At 44.3% G+C, this 19828-nt stretch overlaps 1 long non-coding RNA gene across 1 annotated transcript; it reads right to left on the reverse strand.

Annotated features, from left to right (window-relative positions):
* Nucleotides 1–2923: 2923 nt before the first annotated feature.
* LOC140843548 (uncharacterized) lies at nucleotides 2924–11040 on the reverse strand. The gene is made up of 3 exons (XR_012121395.1): nucleotides 10762–11040; nucleotides 10105–10363; nucleotides 2924–4736 (listed from the first exon to the last, which is right to left on the reverse strand). It is a non-coding gene; the product is annotated as an uncharacterized lncRNA (long non-coding RNA).
* Between the last annotated feature and the right edge of the window lie 8788 nt (nucleotides 11041–19828).

A 19828-nucleotide genomic window follows, 5' to 3' on the forward strand; every position in this document is an offset into this window, starting at 1 on the left:
AGGAGTCAGCAAGGGATTTGCCCTATGCTGTGCAGGAGTTCAATGAGCTTCTCTTTCTTCTCTTTGCTCTTCTTTTAAAAGGCATTTAAAAACCTTGAGGCTCTCTACTGCCTGCATAACTGCTGCCATTCACTACTACTCTTGCTTTAATGAATTTCTTCCTTACCCACACTCATCTGACCTGTCCGTGAATTCTTTCTTGATCAGAGTCAAGCACCCTCCCCCATCCAGGGTGAGGATTCACCTATTGCACAGGGAGAGGCCTCCCCAGATGCTGCTGCTGGCAACCCCAGTAGAGACTCCTATTCCTCCACCCCTTTCCAGGCTGAACTGGTTCTGTGGGCACAGCCACAGAGGGAAAGGAGGCAGGGCAGTCAGGCCATTCAAAGGAATGCAAAGACAATTTTAGCGTATGGAGAGAAGATGAGTCATTCATTTTAATACCAAAGAACAACCACTTTAGAAACTAGGAGAAGCTTCCTGGCCTAGCTCCTCTAAGAAGACTGAAGATAGTGGTATGTGGATTTTCAGTATATTTTTTTTCTTTCTGGAGCATTTCTCTGTATCTCCCACTCCCTTATATTGTGAAAGAATATATATACATGTTATATATGTATATAATATAATATGTATTATATATATGTGTGTGTGTGTGTGTATATATATATATATATACACATATATATATACATTTGAGAATGAAAGTTTTACATATGCAACCTAATAAAACCACAGGAAGTCCCCTACCAAGTGGTGTTTCCCAGCCCAGCTACCCTACATGCCTGGGATCCAGACTGACAAGGAGAAGCTTAGTATCTATGGCATATAATACATAACATATAACAAGCACTTCCACATCTGGAGGCATATGAGTTTCTCCAGCTTTTCATCCTGTTTTTTTTTTTTTTTTGGAAACCATTGGGCTTGTTTAAACTGTGTCTGAATGGAAAGTTTTATGAAGAACAAGAATGAAAATTTATTTTAGAAAATCAGTTTTAGGTCTTGTTTACCCTGGGGCCAATATTCATTCTAAGGGGAAAATAAAAAAGGAAAAAACATCTGAGTCGGGTTTTCTCTAGGAAGGCTGAGAGCTGAGATTCTAGAGTCCTTTTCTTTGTTTAGGGGCTGGAAACCCAAAGCAGTGGGGCCAGGCAGCTGACGGTGAGGCTGGCAGACGGAGGCTCACCTAGCTAGAGAGTACAGCCCTTCTAAAGGGGGCACCGTCACACAGAGTCAGGAGTGTCACCTAATCCTCTCATTTTTAAAAGAAGGCAGAGATTGATTTGAAAGATATATGTGCCCCTATGTTTATCGCTACACTATTTACAATGGCCAAAATACGGAAGCAACCTAAGGGTTCATTAATAGATGAATGGAGATGAAAGAAAATGTGGTACATATACACATGGAATATTATTCAGTCATTAGAAGAACACAAATCCTACCATTTGCAACAACATGGATGGAGCCAGAGGGTATTATGCTCAGTGAAATAAGCCAGGTGGAGAAAGACAAGTACCAAATGACTTCACTCATTTGTGGAGTATAAGAACAAAGCAAAAAATGAAAGAACAAAACAGCAGCAGAATCACAGACACCAAGAAGGGACTAATGGTTACCAAAGGGAAGGGGCTGTGGAGGGTGAGTGGGGAGGGAGAAGGGGATTAAGGGGAATTATAATTCACAATTTCGGTCATGGGGAGGGCAGTACAGCACGGAGAAGACAAGTAATGATTCTATACCATCTTACTGTGCTGACAGACAGTGGCCTCAATAGAAGGGATGAGGACTTGATAATATGGGTGAATGTTGAAACCACAGTGTTGTTTATCTGAAACCATCATAAGATTGTATATCAATGATATTTTAACAAAAAAAAGAAAGAAAAGAAAATATTCACAAATATATAATTATACTTCAAGTATTATTTCTAGTTACAGTTTAAATACACCATGGATGACATATATCTTTCTTCCTTTTAAAAAAAGTGTTTTATATGGGGATGTGGACAACAAGATGTTAATGGTGTTTATCTCTGTATGGATCATGAGTTATTTTATTTTGTTTTATAGTTTTCTATATTTTTCTAGAAATAACATCAACACTTTGTAATTGGAAAAAAATATGGATTAGAGATCATTTTTGGCTTATGCAAAATTCCTTTCTTTTGTGAAAATACAGAGGAAAATTCCAATGTTATGTTACAGTGAATATATGTTATATGTAAAATGAATTCTTTTAAAGAAGTCCTTGGATATCAAAGGAAAAAACAGATTGGCTTTTCACTGGTCAAATCTTCCAATATGTAAATATAAGTAATTGATTGGAATTTTTAAGAGATAATGTCTGAAGCAAATGATACAGAGCAGGAGAGACCTTAGAGATCATCTTGTTTAATCTATCATTTGGGAGATAAAAGTTTGAGGTCCAGAGGAAGAAATGACTATCCAGGATAATACCGAAAGTTGGACCTGAAACTAGACCTATTAACTCATGATGTGGTTTTATTAATGGGCTTTCCACTGCTGGTACTTCCAAATAACCAAACAAATTTCATTAGGGTAGTCATTCTTTCCTCCCCCCTTCCTTCTCCCTCTCTCCTCCTCTCCCTCCCTTCTCTAATTATTCATCCATTCATGTGTGTGTATCTCCTTTTCATTACTTTCTAGGCAATTGTAAATTTGAATTCCTCTGATGGAGGAGGCATTTAGGACAGCGTTTCTTAATTCTAAGTACGCAAGACTTTTTAAGTACAATTTATTCATGTATTTTTTATTTTATTGCCCTATAACCAGGAAATTTGGCTTGTAAATCTCTACTTTTTGTATTTTATTGAGGTTTTCTTGGAAGCCAAATATATGATCAATTTTTATAAAGATTCCAAGGACAAAATAAAATAATGTTCATTTTTCATCAGTAAGACACTGAATTCTATGTGCATATTAAATCAAGTTTGTTGATTAGAATATTCAAATCCTCTATGTCATTTATTTTGTTTTACGAGATCTGTCGAATTCAGAATATACATTAAAATATTTTAATTTGGATATAAATATATACATACGCAGGGTATAGTGCTCTGGAAAGGAGGCAGGGTAGTCAGGCCATTCAAAGGAATGCAGACAATTTTGGCGTATGGAGAGAGGATGAGTCATTCATTTTAATACCAAAGAGCTCTTTATGTAGTGACTCAGTCAATAATAGCTCATTGCCCAGGGTGTGGAAGCAGTAGCCTAATACTTCTGCATAGTGTTTGTGTGTGTGTGCATGTTTTAAATTAAGTCCTAGTATTTTTAGTTTTTGTTTTATGTATCTTATAACTCTATTGTTTGGCATATCAAAATTTATAGCTGGTATATTTTCTTCGTACTATACCTTTTACCATACTATAATGTCTCTCTAACTCTGAGTAATGCTTTTGACTTTAAATTCTTTCTTTTTGAGTGTTATCTATTTGGTATCTCTTTGTCCATCCCTTTATTTTCTTTATGCATGTTATTTTAATATAAACTGTACATTCTTATTTCTTTAAAAATGTAAGAAATACAGAGAGCTATTGAAAGGAAGGAGCGACACACAGCAGCAATTCACCGGAGAATTCCGCTTTATTAAGGAAAGGTGCTGGGTTATATAGGAAGGGGCATGAGCTGATTGAGGTGTCACTTCTACGGGGCTGGTGGCTGTTGGCTAGGTGCTGGTATTGGGAGGGGGGCGAGAGGTGATTGGGCTTCAGGTGGCGCCGGCGGGAACCGAGGACCCGGAAGAGAAGCGGGAGGTTCGCCATCTTATGGGTGGGCGCCCTTCAGTTATGAAGAAGCAAAAAATTACCCCAAATCCTACTACCTAAAAATAATTTATGATAATGTGTGGTTGACATCATTGCAGACAGCAGTTTATACATGTATGGAAAGAAGGATCTAGAGAAAGAGATAGAGAAACAGAGATAGGGAGATGAAAACAATTAGATAATAATGGCATCATCATTCATTATGTGATGTACTTTTAAAAATAAAGACTACATTTAATTTTAAATGAATTTAACAGAAACACTTAGATCAAATTACTTCAGATCATTGTTTCTTCCCTAGAAGGTTAATAAGTTCCTAAAAGATGCCACTAAATGTAAGAAATCATTGTGGAGTTATTGTGGATTTTTGAAAAGCATGAGTTTCCTAGCACGTCTGTATGTCTGTACACATACATAGACAGGATTGGCTGATTACTTGCTAGGAAAGACAAGGGATTAACACTTAAATATATCCTTCATCCTGCCCTCTTCTCCTTCCCAATTTTGATGCTTATTTTCATTTTTTTAGAGTTTACAACAGTTGTGCTCTTTGTTATGAAACCCTAATTATCTCAGATGTTTAATTAGCATGTTTTAAAGTTTAATACTTCATCTGAATTGACTGCATTTCCCAGCAGGTCCATTTCAATGGCTTCAGAATAACCGGACTCTTTATTGTAATTCACCCTGTAGTGAGCAAGATTTCACCATCAAATAGATTTGTCAAAAGGGCTCATCAAGACCATATTTTCTGAGTTTTTTTTGTCTGAAAATGTGAGCTCTTGCCTGTATACTCATGCTCCAGGTTGGCTGGGTGGAATCCACTTGGACTGAGCTCTCTTTTCCTTGTAGACTTTTCTCCTTTGCTCTGGCAGTGATTGCTGCTGGAAAGACATCTGGAGCCCGCATTACTTTTCTCCTCCTTTCTTTTTGTCCTGAATATATTGCCCTGAATATGAAAAAAGAAATAGGTATACATATATGTATATTATTTTCTAAGTTCAGTAGTTTAGCCAGAATGTGTCTGAAGGTTTACTGTTACAGGTTTTTCCTACTAATTAGGTGTTTTCAGCCTTGCAGATTGTCTTACTCTAATATTTCTCTGAGTTTACTTTTCAAATACAGGTCTCTCGTCCATTTGGAATTGATTCTGTGTATATATGAGCGATGGGCCCAACGTTATCTTTTCCTGATGACTATCCAGGCGCTGCGAGGGGCATTTTGAATTTGAAGCGCAGGTGAAGCTGTCCACAGGGCCACTGTAGTCAGGGCTGGAGAGGGGTCAGGGACAGAGGGAGTGATTTGATGGTCAGAATAGGGATGTCCAAAAGAGGAGATGAATGGGATTGACAGGTGTAAAAAATCGAGAAATAGCTAAATTAAACCCGCCAAAGCAAAAAACACTGCTTAGTACGAGTTTATTGTGCATATAAAAATAGTTTGTATACTGGGAACTTTTAAATTCAAAAGACAGATATGGAGCTCAGGGACATGACATTACAGGATGGCAACAAAGTGAAAGTGAGGAGGTTGTTTAACCTTTACAATGATTGGTTATTTCAATGAGGGTTTCCAGACGGCAGGGGATTGTCTAAAAATGATTATCTCATATCATTTTTAGGAAGAGGACTTCAGGGTTTTTTTTATGAGTATCAGGCATTTACAAGAAGTGGTCCAAGTTAAATTTTGCTTGTTTTGCAGAATAAACTAAGTTTCCCTTAGGTGGCTTAAATGGTTTTATCTGCTTAGGGAATTTTCAAGTCTGGGCACCCTTTTTAAAAAATTTTTTTATTAACTTTAACAGTTCCTCCCTTTTGGTCATTCTTTCAGTTTACAAGTAGATGACAAAAACCTCAAACACAATGAATGGGACTAGAATCTAATAATGGGCACACTATAGTTTTCTAACAAAAGTTTCAAAATAATCACCTATTTTTATCAAAGATAACTGTAGTGAAACTAATTTTTTAAAATAAAATAGGTCTAATCTTACTAACTTGGCTTGATTATTTATACAGTTGTAACAAGAGTAGTGATTCTATACATGTCCTGAAACGTAACATTCCAGTCAAAGCTTTGGTAATATCTGAGGGGCTTTATTGGTTCCATAAAGTCAACTTTAGTTCTTTAAAATTGTCTGGTAATTAGGATTCTCAGACTAGATGTTTTAAACTCCTTTAGACTAAGAAGCCAAGCTAAGGGCTTGTCCAATTGTGTCCCGTTACAAGAACAGATTTTTATTGAACTTATGTAAATACATATACTGTCATGAAAAATAAGAATATTTGATAAGAGTTTCTAAATTTTGGAGGGATCAGCTAGGGAGAAAAATAAAAGTTTTAAACTTTGTTTATATGAAAGTATACTTTACCAAATTGCTATAACTTATGGATAGCTTGAAAGAGTGGAGCAAAAGGGATTCTTTAATTCTGGAAAACAAAACATTAAAGAACCAGCAGTGTTTTAAGTTATACAAATTGTAATCATCTTCATCAATCTATTCATTCTCTCATAATGAATTCTTGCATTGCTTGATTTTGGGTTAGCAGTTTTATGAATCAATTTTCCATGAGAATTTTAGAAGTTCTTACCCAGTTCAGTGTTATGATCTTAGTTTATCAGAAACCTGTATCTGGAGTACTTGTCAAAGTCATTTCCATGAATCTCTGAAGATGAAGCATTTTTTCCTACAGTTGATTGTAAATGTTTTCAGAGAAGAGTCAAGAATAAAATAATAACTCTCCATGAATGACAAAAAACTTAAAAACAGCCCCGGACAAAGACCTGGTGAGAGTCTACTAAAAAATCATGCAACTGACAAGTAAATTTGGTTATTCTTGTGATACACAACATTTAAGATAATAGCTGGAGCCTCCTAGTCTTTGGGGCTCTGACATCAGAAACTGTCAAAAATCCAGAAAGAGCTAAATAAAACCCACCACATAAAAATTAGTACCTAGTAAGGTTTATTATACATACAAGAACAGTTCATGAGCTGGGAGCTTTTAAATTTGAAGACTTACATGGCTCAGTGGCAGGATGTTAGACGGCGGCAATAAAGTGAAAATGAAGAAGTCATTCAACTTCACAATGATTAATTACAGCAATAAGGGTTTCCAGATGTCAGTGCCAATGTGAGCAGAGTCAAAACCCAAACCTTTGGATCCAAGATCCAAATTTAGGTAATGCAAAGAAGGAACAAGAGGGAGGAGGGGCTTGTATTCCTTGCTCAGTGTAGCAGGGAAGACAGGCCCATGGACATTTAATGAGAATGCATCAAATGCATTGTGAGGAAAACTGCAGGAGGGATAGGAGGCAAACTATAGCTGAATAGAAGGCATTTGTTTTGTCCCAGGGAAAGAGCCGGTTGGAATGAGGGGATGGGCTGGGAAGTGTGGACATACGGGGGAAGGACTTGCATTTTCAGTAGGATTTTGTCACATGTTATGGGTTAAATTGCAGATTCATGTGTTGAAATCCGAACCCCCAGTACCTCAGAGTGACTGTATTTGGAGACAGGTCTTTGAATAGGTAATCGAGCTAAACTGAAGTGAATAGGGTGGGCCCTAATCCAATGTAATTGGTGTCCTAATAAGACAAAGAGATTAGGACACAGGCACATACAGCAGGAAGACCTTGTGAAGACACAGGAAAAAGAAAGAACAAAGACACTAAAATACATTCTAAGAAGCAAGTCATTTTATTGGCCCAGGAATAGACAATTGGATCAATGGAACAGAACAGAAAGCCCAGAAACAAACATGGGAATTTACTATTTGCTTAAAAATGTCATTTCAAGACAGAAGGAAAGGAAATATGATTCAGTGTTGGGATAGTTGGTTTCCATTAGGAAAAAAAAGTTGTAACCCTACCTCAAAAGAGTCACAAAAATAAATGGGAGATGGGTTAAAGACTGAAATCATTTTTGAATGCTATAAATACATTAGAATAAAATATAAGATATATTGATAATCTTGGGGAAGGGAAAGCCCCTATACAAGTCACACATGCATATATTCACATACAAATAAGACTAAAGGAAAAGTGTGACACCTCATAATTTGATCACAACACAACCAGACAGTCCTAAATGACAAATACATGTGTGTACACATGAGTGTATGTGTATGTATGTGCATGAGACAACAAATAAAGTTAAGAAACAAGTGACAGTGAAGAGAGCAGGAAAATGATAGGGTTTTCCTTGGATGATAAGAAAGAAGCTAATATACTACCTGTCTGTGCCCAGCCCTGCCAAACAATCCCCCACCAGTGAAGGCAATGCTGCGTTTCAACACTAAGTAGTTGTGCATTGAGCAGGACTAGACTTTTGATGGGTGGATCCCTGTGGCATAATTCCCAGAGGTCCTGGCAGAACCTCCTGTCCACTCTGCCCCAAAAGAATTCTCCTGCCTGTTGCCTACTGCCAAAATTCTCCCTCAAAAGCTATATTCCTAAGTCAAGTCTTTGATTCCTGGCATTACTCTCCCATGGCTGCAGGGTGCTTTACATTTCAGAGGTGCTTTCCAACCATTGGCACAGTACTCACTCCTCTGAGAACTCTGTGCTGCAGACACATACAGCTGGAGACACCGAGAGGTTAACTGGCCTGCCCAGGGTCAGACAAGGGATCCTTGGCAGAGCTGGGGAAAGCAGTAGCCAGGACAGTGGGTGACTCACTGGCTGCCTGGTCCCTGGACACCTGGCCGCCCAGGGAGCCAAAGACGCAGGAAGAGAAAGTGAAGGCTCTGAAATGGAGCCACAACACTGCAGCCCTGGCGGGGACTATCTCTGGTCATCAATTTCCTTAGAAGAACCCACGTCAGCTTGGTCTGCAACTCTGGCTGCTCAGCGACCATTCATGGAGTTGGCTGTTCGGGGAGAAATAGAATCATTTCAAGGATGCCTCTCTGCCCGGAGACAGGCTCCCAGCTGGCCACACAATGATGGCCCGGCACAAGGGAATTCTCACCTCTGGGAAATTCTGAAGCCTGCACCATTTCCTGGGCAGTCAGTCCGTTGTGCTTGACCTTGTTGTGTCTGGACAAATTCTTCTGCTCCAAGTTGAAGATACTCGTCTACATTTTATTCTAAAGTTTGTTTTTGACATTTAGGTCCCTAATCCACCTGAAATTCATTTTTGTGAATGGTACGAGTTGGCAATATTATTTTTATCTTATGGATAGATGGCTTTGCTAGCACCATGACTTGAATAGTCCACTCCTTCCTGCTAACCTGCAATACCATGTCTGTCACATGTCAGGCCTCCCTAGTGTCACTGAGCTGTCTCTTTCCTACTACCTGCACTGAACTGATGCCATACTGTCCCATTACTATAGCTTAAAAAATTTTTTTTTATGATCTTCTTTTTTTGGTATCATTAATATACACTTACATAAGCAACATTGTGGTTACTAGATTCCCCCCATTATCAAGTCCCCTACCATGGCTTTTTAATAATTCTTGACATACAATAAGGGAAATCTATCCTATCTTGTTCTTCAAATTTTTCTTGGCTTATTTTAGCCCTTTGCTGTCAGGTTTAGTGATAGTACATCAAGTTAGGACTTTGGTCAACATTACAACAAATTCATAAATTAATTTAGGCAGAATTGACATCTTTAGAATATTGAATGACCCTATCCATGAGTGTGGCATATCTGTTTAAGTTCTTCCATCTCTCTTAATATTAAGTTTTATGTTTTTCTCCATTAAACTTGTGCATACCTTCAGTTAGACTTGTCCATTCTTTCTTTATATTTTTGTTGCTACTGTAAAAATTATCCTTTTTTCCAATACACTTTTCTATTGAGGTAGAATTACATGTGATAATGTAAGCGCAGACTTTAGGTGTACAGTTTGATGGATTTTGACAATTGTACACACCTGTGTAATAATGACACCTAACAAAATGTAGGACATTCCCATTCACTCCAGAAATTTCCCTCCAAAGAGAGGAAAGGGTCTGGATGTTGAACTGATTGCCAATGGCCACCGCTTCTGCTGTACCTCATCCTCTTACAGATGACCAGTGAGTATTTAGCCTTTTAAAGGCCCTGAAAAGCCCCCCAGTTAAGAAACTTATATAACTTAACTTGGTATTCCCCAAAGTTACTTTGCCATGAAGCTGTGCCCTTTTTTCACACCAAGAGCTGCTGCAGGGATGGGGCAGGCATGTGGACCACCTGTGTGTCCAGGCTTTAACAAGCCAGCTTATTTGGGATCAGGCTGGTCTGGGAAATCCAGGCCTTTGGTCTCAACAAGCCCGTGACAGCCTCCAGCTGCAAGGAGTTAACAGTCTGGGGGAGATGACTGACCTTCACACCAACTGTGTGGGGCTGTGTCTGGGTGCAGGAAGTCTCCTGGGGGTTGAGGGAGGGTTTGGAGAACTGCAGGAGACAGTCTGTCCAGGGTGCAGGCAGAGCTGAAGTGGAGGGGTCACTGTGCCAGGTGAAGGGTCCGGTGGCAGCAGAAGCTGTGGGCCAGTTTGGCTGCATGTTCAAATCCTGCCTCCATGGATGATGAGCTCTGAGATGCTCGCCAAGTCCCTTCCAGGCTGTGTCTCACCTTCCTTACCTGAAAAAGGGGATGGTAATAATCAATCTACCTGCCCCCTCTGGTGGTGGGAGCCTTGGAGGCCTGCAGAGCAAGCCTTCAGTAAATGTCAGCTTTTATTTTTATGCAAATCCCTTTTTTCTTTCTCTCTGGCTCTTAAACCTGCTTCCTGCTCAAGTGCCTCACTGGGACACTGGAGTCAGTCCATCTGGCGAGGCTGAGAGAGATGCCACTTTAGAAATTAGCTCACAGTGTGGTTGGGATTCAAGAGCTGGGGGAGGGTTGCCCCACCTCTTCCCAAACTGCTGCGGCGGCCTGTCTTGACAATGGTGGGTTTCAGCCCCAGGCAAGTTCGCTGTGGATTTAGTGTGACCAAAGAAATGACAGTAGAACGTTCCTGGGGTGACAGGGTTTATTACCTGGTTTGTTCTCCCGGCGGTAGGTCAAGCACGAGCGTCGCTACCGGTGCCCGGAGCACTGGGCCCAGCTCTCTCTATATAGGGCAAGAATGGCTTATTGCCTACAGGTGTGGAAGCAGTAGCCTAGCAACAGGCCAGTTACATCATCAAGTGGTTTAAGTTCAGTGAGGATCCTGGCCATAGGAACCCCAACTTCCCCACACGGCCCCTCACCAGGCCTCTGGTCAGACTGGTTCAGGTTATCTGTGCTGCTGGGAGGTGCTAAGAGTTTTGTTACTGAGAGAGATTTTCACGGGCTTTATGGTTGGAGGCGGGGGTGTGTGGAGCGCTTTCCCCTGGACTGACTGGCGGAGCCCTCGGCCCTCTGGGAAAGGCTCCCTACATTCTCCCCGCCCCCCAACACAGCATCATCACTCCCTCCCTCCCTCCCTCCCTCCTCCGGGTCCTGTTGGTCAGTGGCCCTCGGAGAGGGATGCAGGAGAGATGCGCGTGTCCTTTTGTGGCATCTGGCAGCTGGGGGCAGCCCTGAGCTCAGGCAGGAGCATGAGAAGGCGCCCAAGGCTCTGTTGACCAAAAGGTTTCATCCAAGTGCCCAGAATTCTGTTAGAATCATTGGTTTAGCCTCCCAACAGGTTCTCACTGTGCGAATGTGTCCCTGGGCAGCGGGGCAGGGCTGCACAGTAACGCTCCTGGCTAAGTAAATGCTGACAGTGCGCAAGAGATGGAGGCCCCGGGGGACAGATCTGCGCAGCACGGTCCCCAGGCCAGCGGAGAGGCTAGGTGACCAGCATTCGCGCCCCGACTGTGCCGCTCTTTGGACGGTGAAAAGTCAGCCCCGTGGGTCAAAGGTGGGAGCCCCTCATGGGTAAAGCGGGGCAGCAGTTCAGACCATCTAAGGTCCATCGGGGATGCGGCCGCAGGGAGGAGCACGTGCTCCGCTCCCAGTGCTCGGCTCTTCGCTGCGGGCGCGCCCGGGCCGCGAAGCACCACGGCGTCCTGCGAGGACCGCCGCGGGGGCGAGCAGAGGCCGCCCCCCGAGGCAGCGGAGCCGGTGGCGCAGCGAGCGACGCCCGAGTCCGGCCGCGGCGGCCCTGCGGCCCGGAGTCCCTGGCTGGGGGCCCGGCGCCGCCCCTTCCGCGGCCGGCGGGGCTCGGGTTTCCCGGGGTGAGCGGCGGCCCGAGGCCGGCGGTCTGTCTCCGCGCCGCTCCCCTCGCACGCCTCCGCCTCCGGCCCCTCGTCGCCGCCTGCACCTCCCGGTCCAGTCCTGCGGCCTCAGCCCCGCCCGCGGCACCTGCTGCTCCAGGGACAGTAGGGGGAGGCCGGCTAGGGACACAGGACGCCTTCACCCTCGTCTGAGCGGGAGTGCTCGGAGAGGGGCCTCGGACCGCAGCCCTTTTGCTCCTGCAGGATGCCTCCGACAGGGGCTCCTGGGGGTTCTCCACAGAACTCCCCACTCCCTTCCTCCCTCCGCCCTCCACCCCCCTCTTCCGAGCCTCCTACCTCTTCAGCCCCTTCCTCACCTCCTATTCTGATCTCTCTTATTGTCCCATTGGAAACCTAAGGCCCAGTGTCCCACCCCAACTCTCCCCTCAGCCCCCGAGGGGCTGGCCTTGTAATAAAGGCAAACACCCTCTTCCTGTGGGGTCTCTGGGAATAGGGTGGGGTCTGGTTTGAGACTCTTAGCACAGCTGTCGGGACACCTCGAGTTCAGAATGTGACATGCCCTGAGATAGCCACCACACCACACAGAGAAATCCGCAGAAGCCTCGGTTTTCCCAGGCTGGACAAATCTGGTGACTTTTCTGGGACGAGCAGGACCAGGCTTGGGGGCTTTGTTAAAGTTTTTCATGCCACAAGTCCAGAATCAGGATGTTTTGGGAGAGAGGTGTCCGGGGTTGGAACGTTTTGGGAGGAGCATCTTGGAAGTTTGGGGAGTCAGGTTTTTGTGGATTTCCTTTTAGGAACCTCTGGGCCTATATATTTTAGCTTATTTTGCTCAGCTGTAAAAGACATCCTGGGAGGTCAACAGATGAGCTCTGAGAATTTACAAATGACAAAAGAGAGGGATAAAGCATGATCCTGCATGGGACTTGACCTCCAGAATGGCATCTAGTGCTGAGGGGACCACCCCGCCCACAGCCAGCAAGTCAGGGCACAGCTTTCTGCCAGCTCAGCTGCTGGCGGGAGCCATGATGGGGGCAGACCATTTCCCTCTCGGGGTCTCGGGGTCTCCGGGTAAGGTGGGATTAGGCCTTCCAGGCTTCAAGTGCTGGGATTCCACGTGGACCACGAAGGGGGTCTCTAACACTCCCCTCCTGACCTGTCATAGCCTCTGCGTTTGTGTGGCATTGTTGATTTTTTTTTTCTTTAGAATTAACTAAACTCAATAGGAATGAGTCTTAATGACTGAAAATTACCCTTCTCTCCATTTTTATTGTTACTTGAAGATGCTCACTAAGTATTTGGGGAATGAGGCCTGGCAGATATTCAGAACTCAGGGGGTCAGATTCAGTGTTGGAGAAACAGCCTTGGATCGAGCACAGAGCTGGCTCCTCATGCTGCAAGCACGGGGCCTTCCATCACCAGGCCTGTGTGTTCTGGAGCATTCTGCCTCCTCTCCTGGTTCTTCCTAAGGCGGGCACTGAAGCCATGGGCATTTCTTCTCTCCTGAAGCCTGGAGGAGGTGGCTGCTAGAGATGAGGCAGCCTGGGGGCACCTGCCCAAAGTGCCAAGGCAGGAGGGGAGGCTCTGGACTGAAGCTGCAGTGGGGCGCCTGACTGCGAAGCCTGTAGCTGCAGTGTTGGGCACAGCATCCTAAGCAGGAGATAAAGATTTAAAGACCGTGGTGGTCAGGCACTGCTCTAAAAAAATCCCAAAACCCAAAACAACCCACAGCAACCTTTTCTTAGTTCTCCGCTTGCCTGGTACTCTTCTCTGACTCACACAGTAAAGACCAGATAGTGTATGATTTCTATCATCTTTCATTTAATCATTTTGGGGCTTTTCCCATGGGTTCCAAGATAGGATCTGATCCCTGAAGCATGGCCGTGGTCACTGATGACTTCAAGGGGCAGTGCCTGGCAACCAGGATGTTCTGGGTCTTCCCAGAACACTTGGGCTGGGTGGTTATGAGAGAGCTCCACCAGATAAGACAAATGGGGATGGCCACAGAGCTACGCTGGGGATGTGAGTCGGGAATCCATGCAGCCCCAGCCCCTCTCAGCTCAGTGAATTTTTACATAAGTCACATCTGTGTTACCACCACCCAGATAAAAATGTAGAACATTGCCAACTCCCCCATATGCTCCCTCATGTGCCTCTAGGAGATATGCCTTTCAAAGGTAACCACTATTCTGACCTCTGTCACCATGGATTAGTTTTGCCTGGTTTTGAACATCATATAAATGGGATCATTTAGTATGTGCAGTTACATGATGCCTGTGAGATTCACCCATGTATCTATCAGTAGTTTGTTTTCACTGTGTATTCCACTGCACGTATTTCATAATACCACCATCTGAATATGAATACCATTAGCATTTGGGATGTGAGTTATAAGAAATACATATTTGGTCAAATCTCCCGGGTATATATGGTCTTCATTCACAGTTCCTGAAGACACTGCAGAATCTTAAAGGTGAAAGGGATGTCTTATCATGTTAATGAGACTTTTGGACCCTCGCCCAAAGGGGTGGGGATGGAGGTTGGACCAGCCAATGGCCAATAATTTAGTCAATCATGACTATGCAATGAAGGCCTCACAAAACCCGCGCGAGAGATTTTTGCTATCTTAGATCCTACTTCTCAGTCAGGGAGATCTTCTGTGCTTGGGGAACCAGAACACCTCCACATGCCACCGAGCCAGGCCCCAAGCTCCATGAGGATAGAAGCTCCTTTATTTGGGACCCTGCCCTATGTATCTCTTCATATGGCTGTTAACTTGTGTCATTTACAGTATCCTTTATTAAACTGGTAAACCTAAGTATTTTCCTGAGTTCTGTGAGCCACTCCAGCAAATTAATTGAGCCTAAGGGGGAGGTGGTGGGAACCTCCAATCTGTAGCTGGTAGGTCAGAAGCACAGGGAACTGCCTGGGGCTTGCAACTGGTGCCTGGAATGGGGTATGGAGGGAGGTCTTGCAGGACAGAACCCTTAACCTGGGGAATCTGGTGCTGTTTTTAGGCAGATAGGGTCAGAATTGAGTTGAGTTCGTGGACACCCTCCTGGTGTTTGAGAATTGCCTGGTGTTATGTATGGGAAGACCCCCTCCCCCTGACACACACCAGAATCAGGTCTGGGAACCCCAGAGGAGTTATAATACTGTTAAACTGCTGTATAATACTATTGTTGTTATATATGAAATAATGCCAACAGCATTTTAATGTAATTACTTATATTTACTCTGCTTATGTTTTTAAGCATAGTTATAAAGCAGTGTACTCTAGCTTACAGTGATTTTTGTCTCTTTATACTTAACACTTCTGGTCTTAAGAATATTTTTACTCTCACCCTAGACTATGCCTTGAAAAAAAGTTCCTGGAGATGTTCTGCACTCATACAAAGGAGACTTCCTCCTACTTGTTCTAAAACTGTCACTTAGAAAGCCTTTCACAGGGGCCAAACACAACCGTATCATTGATAACTTGGGTATCCTCATTCAGCCATTATCCATCCAAGATGGAGGTCTTGTTTGTTCTACTTACCATGTGCAATGAGAACAGACTGGTGAGCCCAGGCCCACATTTAGCAGCTCATATCCAAGAAAGACACGCTGAAGCATATGGAAGAGTTCTCCCACGTGGCAGAGTGCCTCTTTTCAGGGCTGGGTAAATCTGCATGGTCTCAGGCTCTGAGCAGTGTGCAGGAACCAAGCCAACTGAGTGATGACCAGGGCACACAGTCAGCCAATGGGGTTTAGTGACTGGATGCTTCTGGTTCTCTCTGTAGGCCCACAGCCCCTGGGGTGGTCTCATTGAGGGTCCAACCCCCACACCCCAGCACCAGGCACATGGTCAAACCAGGCACAAATCTAAAGGCTGGCTGGGCTGTGAATTAAGTTTCATTTGCCTTTTGGGCCTCAACTCCTGGCAACTTTGTCTCTCTTTGCAACCTAGAAATGCAGTGTGAATAACTGTGTGTGTGTAAATAGTCTGCACAGCTTGCTCTTGGTATCAGCGTGTTCCCTCATTATGGAGTTCCTGATATTATCTTGTCTTCTGTTTCTGAAAGGCTTCCAAGGAACTGCATGTTCAAAGAGCAAGCCTGGCTTTTACTTTTCCTGCCAGAGCTCTAGTTTCTACAGCAGGTTCAGGCCTCCCAAATGGGTCTGTGTGTTGGCTGTGCAGACAGGACCAAGGCTTGGCTTGGGAGAACTGCATCACCTTAAGTCTCCTTTGCTCTAACCCGCTGGATTGCAGCAGCACTGCAGGGAGAGTGGACGTTGCAGAGCATAGGCAGATGGGCCCTTGTCAGCCACACTGTCCGTGCTCCTGAAAAGTTTGACATCCGTCAGATGCTGGTCTCTTTACTGAGGCTCTCATACCAGAGGACTGGCACGGATAGCCTCCTAGGCAGGGTTCCCATCCCTGGGAAGTAGGTTAGGGCACAGGACACAGGCCTCTGCACTTGTCTTTGCTCTGTCCACGTGTCCTAGCTGCTCCCATGGCCCTCAGATCTCACTGGCTTGGGGCCCCAGTCAGCTGACGTCCCCTGAAGTGTGGAGGGGGAATACGCACAGCTCCCTGCAGCCCTGGCTCTGTCGGCAGGTGAAAGGTTGGGGCAGGTTGTGACCTTCAAATAACTTTGGCGTCCAGAATGGGGAGGAGCCCCTTTCTGTGCTCCAAGTGTCCACAGGGTGAAGAGAGGGGAGTACTGATGGCTGCTGCTCCAGACTGTGTTCCTTGCCATCTCCTCCAATGCCCTTAGCTGGTAAGGACTAGGGTTAGGGGCTCAGTGCCTGGTGGCGGGGGGCTGCGGTCTGTTACTAGCTCAGGGCCTAACAGTGGACCCCTGGCTCTGGGGCTTTGCACTTGCTGTGTTTCCACTGTGGAGAAATAAAGGGCCATGTCCTTGGCCAGAGGAACTTGGAGGACTGGCCAGAAGGGACTTTTGTCCCCACCGCCACCCTAGGTTTCTTTACTGCTGGCTCCTTGTCTCCCTTCCTCAATTCCTAGGAAGTGGGAGGGACCAAGAGTTCAGGCAAATTTGTTGAGAGAAGCATCTCTGAGATGTGGCTGAGGCAGCGACGGAGGCAGCACAGGCCTGTGGCGCCCCCTAGGGGAGGCCGTGTCCCTGGGCTTGATGCTGCTGCAAGCAGCCTCCCTGCAAGTCAACCCAATTTATGAAAATCTAGCAATCACTTTAAAACAAAGAAAGGAGATGGAGAGAAAGGGAAAGGAGAGTCATTGTTCACTGTGTAAAAATTAGTTCAGCTATTTCTCATCTGCGATTATTTTGGGGTGAGTACCTTTCATTCCTTATTTACATTACTTTCAGGGTACCTTTAAAAATCCCATCCTACATTTACAGTATTCCTACATTTAAGGAATTTACAAAGGTCTTTTCTGTGAAAGTGGCAGAGATGGCATTAAGTAAAGTGAGAAAACCTATAAAAGAATTAGATCACTCTCCAAAAGGGCAATCTAGATAGACTTAGTTTTATATATTCTTATTCTCATTTACATTTTTCATTAAGTCATGAAAATGAAAACCTAATAGTGTTAAATAGAAAAAAAATGGTTCTTTCCCTGTTTGGATCCATCTAAATTAGGACAGGGGCCACTAATTCTTGGTCAGATCCTGCTTCAATGTCACTGACCTTCAGGCCCAGCTCCACCCTGAAGCCCAGACTCCTTCACCCAAGTGCCTGCGTAGCGCTCCCGCTTGGAGGTCTAGACGGGGGAATGTCCCCACAAACCTGCTTCACCTGCAGCTTTCCCATCTCGGCGGCTGAGATAAACAGACCAGGCATCATTCTTGACTGCTTTCTCTACCAACAGCCAAGCCACAAGGAACTCTCAGGGCTCTATCTTCAGAATATAATCAGAATCTGACAAAACCTCTCACTACCACATTGGCTGACTCTTGACCTGAGATGCTATTTCTTGGCCTAGATTACTGCAGGAGCACCCTAACTGGCCTCCCAGCTTCGACTTGTCCCTCTACAGTTCATTGTAGGAGGACAGACTGAGGTACCCTTCAGTGTAGTCAGACGGTGTCTCTCCTCAATGCTAAGGCCATAGTGGCTCCCCATTGCACTCCGAATAAGAGCCCAAGACCCTCAATGCCCTACAGGCCCTACATGATAGGCACCCAGGGTACCTGGTTGAGTCATCCCCAACCACTCTGCATCCTGCTCACTTGGCCCCAGCCACACTGGCCTCCTTGCACAACAGGCACACTCTTGCCTAGAGCCACACACTAGGTGATTCTCCTATTCTTCTCCCAGATAACTGTGTGGGTATCACCTCCTTTAAGTGTTTGCTCAACTGTGAAGCAGGCAGCGAGGTCTACACTGACCAACTACTGCATAATCTTCAAATCCAAAAATCCACACTCAAACAGTACCTGCTCAGCTCTCTTGAACTTGAGGTGGTCTCTGCAATGTACATTGGTTAAGAATAGGGTACCTACACATCCTATTTGGCAAGCACAGTCCCAGTTTATACTTGTTGCTCCAGGGTAATTATTAATAGTGTTCCCTTTCACTTCTCAGAGTGATCTGGTTTGGATGATAAATTCTATGGTCATCACAGGGGAACCCAGTACATCTGACTTTCCCTCCAACTCTTCTCTACCACATGTAGGGAGGGCCACATGTAAGATGGAGATGCCTGAGAGAAATGTCCAGAGGGCAGTGAGACATAGCAGTCAGAGCTAGAGGAGGGACCAGTGTGGGAGTGTGATGAGGTACATGGGACTGGGAATGGAATCACCAGGGAGAGAAGACACACCCAGTGGACCATCCTGAGAAACTCACAGCAGAGGTTCAGCAGGGAAACAGCTGTAAGAGACGACCCAAAGGAGGGTCACCTATGTCATGTTTTGGAGAAGTCAAATAAGATGAAGTCAGGAAAGTCACCACCGGATTTGGCAACATAAAGGTATTTGGTGACATCAGCAAGATCAGTGAAGTGGAGAGGCAAGGCCAGGCTAGAGAGCTGTGAGGAATGAACTATTCATACATTTCTTACCAATACTAGGAATAGAAGGAAACATCCTTACTTTGGTAAAGTGTACCTGAAACCTATTGTAAGGATCACACTGAATGGTAACCTATGAATATATCCAGGGTTTAGCTTTTTTTCCATTCCAATATTGAATTAGAGGTCCCAGCCCTAATGCAAAAGGTTATAAAAATAAATGAAGGAAAACAATTCCATTCACAATTGCATCAAAATGAATAAAATACATAGGAATAAACCCAACTAAGAAAGTGAAAGACTTATACTCTGAAAACTACAAGACACACAAATGAAATAAGACACCAATAAATGGAAACATATCCCATGCTCATGGATAGGAAGAACTGATATTGTCAAAATGGCCATCCTGCCTAAAGTAATCTACAGATTCAATGCAATTCCTATCAAAATACCAACAGCATTCTTCAATGAACTAGAGCAAATAGTTCTAAAATTCATATGGAAGCACAAAGACCTGAAATAGCCAAAGCAATCTTGAGAAGGAAGAATAAAGCTGGAGGGATTACCCTCCCCGATTTCAAGCTCTACTACAAAGCCACAGTAATCAAGACAATTTAGTAGTGGCACAAGAACAGAACCATAGACCAGTGGAACAGATTAGAAAGCCCAGATATAAACCCAGGCATATATAGAGTCAATTAATATACAATAAAGGAGCAATGGATATACAATGGGGAAATGACAGCCTCTTCAACAACTGGTGTTGGCAAAAGTGGACAGCTACATGTAAGAGAATGAAACTGGATTATTGTCTAACCCCATACACAAAAGTAAACTCAAAATGGATCAAAGACCTGAATGTAAGTCATGAAACCATAAAACTCTTAGAAGAAAACATAGGCAAAAATCTCTTGAATATAAACA

This window comes from Manis javanica, chromosome 9 (genome assembly GCF_040802235.1).
Source record: "Manis javanica isolate MJ-LG chromosome 9, MJ_LKY, whole genome shotgun sequence".
In the NCBI taxonomy this organism is placed as follows: domain Eukaryota; kingdom Metazoa; phylum Chordata; class Mammalia; order Pholidota; family Manidae; genus Manis; species Manis javanica.